Source organism: Geospiza fortis, unplaced genomic scaffold (assembly GCF_000277835.1).
Source record: "Geospiza fortis unplaced genomic scaffold, GeoFor_1.0 scaffold270, whole genome shotgun sequence".
NCBI lineage: Eukaryota > Metazoa > Chordata > Aves > Passeriformes > Thraupidae > Geospiza > Geospiza fortis.
In genome coordinates, this window is record NW_005054422.1 from 104,759 (window position 1) to 110,983 (window position 6,225).

The following is a 6,225-nucleotide window of genomic DNA, read 5'->3' on the forward strand; positions in this document are numbered from 1 at the left end:
AACACTGCTCACCAGCACTCCAAAGGCAGAAGCCCCCAGTGAAAATGCTCCTCCCCTCCCCATGTGCATGTGCCAGTTCAGGTGACACCAGTGGGGCCAGGATAAGGATCAAACAGACCCCTGGACATGCCAAGGCAGCTTCCCACCTGCACTGTGTAACCCAGATTGTCTGTGACCTGCCCTGCTCCATCCCTGTCCCACACTGGGCCCTGTCACTGCCACCTGGCAGAGCAGAGCAGCAGAGTTATCCTGCACTGCCCCAGCTCTGCAAATTCCTTTCATCAGGAAACTCAGGGTGAGTGGGGGCTTCTCTGAGTTCCTGCAGGCAGTGGTCCTAGAACATCAGCCTTAGAGGCTTCAACATTTTATTGTTGGCTTCTCCTATTATTATCATCATTGTTGCTGTTGTCATTAATTAATTAATTTTTATTATTTCTTAAACTCTGGCTATTCCTTTATTTTAATAAGGAGGAGCTGTGGTTTCTCCCTCCTGCTTCCTTTAGGTGGAGTGAGCTGCCCAGCTCATGGCTTGTTTGCCTTTCACAATCTTAAATGACCAAGTATGTGAAATATGTTTGGGATTTGTCACTGGTAGTTAGGGACCACCCTGTCAATTTTGGCCTCCCTGAGTGTGAGCACGTATGTGATCTGTGCACATGCTTCCCAAATGCTTTCAAAAATGAAATTGAGGGGGGTGTCTAAACCAGAGAGGCCCTTGTGTTGTTTCACGTTAAAGAAATGTAATTGCAAGTAGAAAGGTCCATCCATTTGTGAGAATACTAGAATATTGTTGGGTTTAAGTGGGAGATGATTATAGGCAATGAAAAATAAATAAAACTAACTATCTTGGACCTTCCAAACCCCATATTTTACCCTAATAAAACCTATTTCCAGATGTCAAAAGCCTCAAAAGTATGATAGACTGAGTAATGCTCTTTCAAAAAGAAATGCTGCTTACTAGAGTTTCAAAATTGTAAAATCAGAAAGAGAATCAAGAGAAAATTAACTCTGAATTGTCCCTCTTGCTCCCCATGGCCACGCTTGCCCCAGGACCTCTCCAGCCCCATGTCCCTGGAGCCACAATTGAGGCACAGAAGGGAAGTTTTATCCCTTCAGGGACGGCAAACAGCAATGAAGAGGCTGAAATTAAGCACAGCATCCACTTTGTAGATAATTTGTATGTGGAAGGGGGCTGATAATTGAAGATTATTCAGAAGAAATGCCAAGAGAGCAGAGCAGAGCATGCTAAAAGGCAGAGGGATGTGTTTGTTTACAAAGCCACCGGGCAGTTGCTGTAAACTCCCTGAGTGAAAACGAAGCTGGCGTGAAGCTTCAATGGAAATAGGATTTACCCTGGAGAGGGATCTAAAAATAAACTCAGTTCTGCATCAGGAGACACTGTGAATCTGGTTACACAAAATGCTTTACTAGTGCTTGGAAAAGGACTTCTGCAGAAGAAAACAATGTTTATTAATAAAGTCAGAGCACGTTCATTTTTAACTATTTCATTAACAGGAAAGGTGGCTTTTCCAAATAGCCACTGTAGGTGGCTTTGGGGCCTCACTGCCACATTCTGGCTCTGCCTCCCTCCTGCTCTCACTCCCATGGCAGCTGTGGGAGCCAGCTCTGTGCTGGGCCACTTTTGAGCCATGATCCCACCGTGCTTGAGCACAGCAATGTGCTTTTGTCCCTTGTAACAGAGCCTTCAAGGTGAAAAATGGCTTCATTAAAAAAGGAACTCGGTGCCGTGCACACAGCAGCTCCTGAAGTCCCTGTCACCAGGAAAGAGGGCTTTGTCACTGTCCTGGCTGGGAGGTGTAGGAGCTGGGTCTGCTGTGAGTGGGCAGGGAGCAGAATGAGCCTCAAACCCCTGGGCACAGGCAGGGACATGCCCTGCTGCTGGCCCTGCAGCTCAGCCCCTCCAAGGAGCAGCAGCACTGGCTCCTTCCCAAAGGAGAAGCACAACCAGAAACTCTGCCATGCGTGCCTGATGTGCTGGAGAGAGAATTTCTTTGGCTGCCACAACCCTTGCCTGAGTGACAGAGCCTTTTCCTGTCTTTTCACAAGTCTGTGAAGACCACAAGGGCTGGAAAGCCTTTTAGTTTTGCCCCAAAGAAATGCAGGATGTGCAGCTCAGTTATGCAGTTCTGCTTTCCCACTGACACTGGAGCCAGCAGCATTTAACCCTGGGCTCCCCAGTGCCAGTGGCTGCCACAGCAGGAGCTGCTCTGGGCAGGCTGGGAGGGGGTGCTGGATGCTGAGAGGAGCCCAGCACTGCCCTGCCCTTCCCAGTGGTGCTCCTGCTGCTTCTCTGACAAATTTGGGTGGGGGCAATGCTGCACTGGCAAGGAAAGATCCCAAGCCCTCCAAGCCCTGGAGTTTCTCTCCCTCCAGTCAGGGGGGTGACATTGGGATTTCAGGGCCAGGAAGGGGAACAGGAGGCCACTCACACAGCAGGGACTGCTGCAGGGACTGGATCTGTCCTGAAACGCCACAGACACTGAGCTCAGGAGCTCTGAGCCTCCTCAGGCTTCTCCTGATGCAGGAGCCTCCCTTGGAAAGCCATGGACAATTGTCACCGGGAGGGGCCCTTCAAGGAGAGAGCAGCAGGAGCTCAAGCCTGAAAACCAGAGGGCTCCCAAGCCCCTCCTTAGCCTGGCACAGCACAGACTGGCAGCCTCTGCCCCTGCTACTGCTCCCACTCCCAGAGCCTTTCTCTTCAGCCCAAGGCTCATGGAAGTACAGAATCTCTGTAGAGAATCACCTGCAGAGACAGAACCTCTTTATGGGCTTCTCTTAACAGCTTGTTCAGAGTTTGAATTTCTTTCTCCCAGTTGTGATCCTGCCCCAGACCTCCCTGGGCAGAGGGAGTGTTTCCACCTCTCCCAACTTCTGCTGCTTCACCATTTGGTGAAGGAAAGCAGTGTCTGCAGTTGCCTGTCCCACTACAGACGTAATTATTATTCCTCCTGTGGCTCAGCATTTCCAAATCAAAACGGGACTTTGCCACATCCCAAAATGACAGGCTGCATGCTGAGTTTGTGTCTGTCCTGCAATGCACTGGCTTTATCATGCTGGAGAAATAAATGGTGCTGGCAGTTGTAACTAAAGGGCAGTGACAGCACATGTGGCTCAGGCAGGCACAGCAAGATGCCCTCACACCAGTTTGGCAGCAAGACCAAGGCCTTGTTAGGTGCTCCACTGGAAACAGGAGTTTTTAATGGAAGTTTTCATTTAAGAAAACATGGGGTTTGTTAGAAAATTTTTCACAACTGAGTGATCTTCAACAGTAATTTCATTATGGCTTAAAACAGCAGTTAAAAGCCTCCTGTACTGTAAAAGCACTTTGCTCCAAGATGAAAAAACATTTCCCTCCACTGAAGAGAAAAAAAATTATAGTTGAGACCACACTTCTTTCTCTTTGCTAACCAAAGAACTGTGAGAGAAGAGCTAAGCATTCCCATTCAGTTTTTGTGGCCCTACACCCTGGACTGGCAGGAGAGGCTCTGGGTTTCCATGGTGGGTGCCCAATGTCTGCCCTGGCAGCCAGAGGCATTTTCAGGCTGTGTAAGTCCATCCCTGCCCCTGGAGCAGCCAGCCAGGACCGAGCCATGCAGGGACCCTGCAAAGCCACACGAGGGTGCAGCCCCACCCCAGCTCGCAGCTACTTGTGGCTAGGAGAGAATGCAAATAAATCCTCCTGTGGATTTCAGGACAGTATCCAAACCCAAATGTTAAAGAGAGGCATCCTAGAAATGCTAATGAGCACGTGTGTCTGCAATGGAAAGTTTAATTCCTTTGTCCATCCTCAGACACTTATTTCCTTTGGGCTGTTGTTGGCTCAAATTCTCCTGCTGCTCTGTGAATACTGCCCATGCCATACTCACCTTCTGGCCTGGCTTCATGGAAACATTATTTTCTTCTTGCCTGCATCTGCTTTTCCGGCTGCTGTCTTCTCCCAGGGTTTCTGTTCTTCAGTCCTGCCACTTACCTGATACAGACCTGGTTGATTTTTAGTTTCCCAAACCACTGGGGTTGGGATGCACTCTGTCCATGCCTTGCACTTGTCTGTCCTCCTGTCTCCATACACTTCCTCTCTTGAGTCTTCCTGCAGAGCCCCTGGTTGAATTCAGGGGTGGCTCATTCAGGCCTGCAGTCAGATCCTGGGGCTAAGAGCAGTGAGGAGTGTCCCAGCATCTGCAGCTTCCTGATTGAAATGCACTCCCCTAGGTGAGAAAGTTAAAACGTAGGCCCCTAAAGTTCAGTGCCTGATGCCACAGGTTAGATAGTCTCAGCTGCTTGTTCTTTACTTCCATATGCACAATCTTCTTTTTGCTGGCCTCCCCTTCTACACCAAACACTCTTCCTAAAACTGCCCTTCATTTATGGCTTCCCCCACTGGGGTCCTTATCCTGATAGCTCAGTACAGCTCTTACCTTGGTGCCTTCGGTGGCATCTCCAAACCTCTCCCATGTGCTGCCAGTCACATTTGGAGGCCACTCCCAGTGGAGATTCCATCAGCTTTGTCCCCTCCTCCAGCCACTGCCCACATGCCAAAGCACAAAATTAAAACAGAATCAGCTTTGTGCCATTAGGATCCACCATTAACTGCTCATTGCTCTAGAATATTTTGCAGTAATTAAAAAAAAAGTATTATTATATGTGTTGTGGGATCCCTGGGATAGAGACTTTTTTTTCCCATGGGGATCACAGAGAAAACAACAATGCCTGTGGAGAAATCCTGTTTGTGCAGACCAGAAAGAAGTGAGGAGCACTGGCTTTGACTGGCATGATGCAGCATGAGCTGCTCAGTGAACCTGAGTGGATCTGAAATGCCAGGCAGCTCCCAGTGCCAGGAGGGTGCCAGAGATGCTGATTTCAGCCAGGTGCAGCACAAACAAGGCAAACCTTGAGAGGGTTTTTGTACCGGCTTTAAGGTGATTACTCTCAAAAGAGAACAAAAAAAACCCATGAAAAGTAGAACCCTAAATCATGGTAAGGTGAGTGAGAGCTTTTGGGAAGGTGGCCTGCCAAATGGAGCACTCCAGATGTAAAAAAAAAACCATACATTTATCTTTAAGAAAAAAATTAACAATATATTATTTTATATTTTATCCCCCCCAAAAATGATAAATTTCTACTTTCACAGTGTAGAATCTGTTTTTTTTTTCTTTTTCCTCTTTAAATCTCAGTTTTAAAGCAAAAAACTTCTTCCAATAAAAAAGAAAGAAAAAAAAATTCAAAATCTGAGGTGGCTCTTACCCTGGGGACAGAGGGGTCCATCTCCCTTGGGATGGCTCTTGTAGGCTGCACCTCTCCCCCACTGCCCATCCAGCCCAGCCCCCTCAAACCAGGGGTGTGCCAGGCAAGAGCCACAGCTGGATTTGCCTCCCCAGGGGTGCAGAGGGTTCAGTGGCCAGCAGGGGACTGTGAGAAGCTCTGCTGGACAGAGCTCTGAACTCCCCCAAACTCAGCTTTGCTCACAGGGCGACTCCTGACAATTTGAGGTTGATTTCTGTGCACCCCCCTCCCTCCCTCCCCCAATAACAGTGCACAAAGCAAATCTTTGTGTTGAAGACCAGAAAAGGAAAGCTGTATGGTCTTTTATCAGAATTTTTTCCAATTCTTACATTCTTAATATCAATGTGATAATGAAGAAATTATGCTGCTCTTATCGTGCATGATTCTTCTAACCCTACAATTTTTTTTTTGTTGAGATTTCCCACCAGCTTTGCAGTGTTATAGCCACCTTTTGCCAAAATAATTTTTAAAATGTGGAATTTAAGTATTTAACCTTTAAAAAACCTTAATCCCATTAACATAAAAAAATCAATCCCCTTTTTGCTTTAATGAAACTGTTTGTAAAATTGAATCAGGAACTGTTCTGCCATCCTCTTCCTTCTGCCATCTCTAACTTGCTTTCTCCTTCCCACAATTTTTGGATCTCCCTCTCTGTTCAGGGTAATTGTGGGTCCACAAAACTGCACCTACCTCTTGTGATAAGCAACCTGAAATCTGAGCCATCAGAGATGGGATTTTACACCCTGAATTTCCCAGATAGGACTCCAGAGACACGAGGACTGAGAATTTCATTCTTTGAAATCGCATTTGGAAAATGAGAGCCGGGGCCAAACCTCTTCTCTGGGAATGCTGCTACTCAGCAGCTGGGAGCCAGCTCTGAAATCAAGGTCTTTCTGGAAAAAGCCACTTGAAAGGGGCAGATCA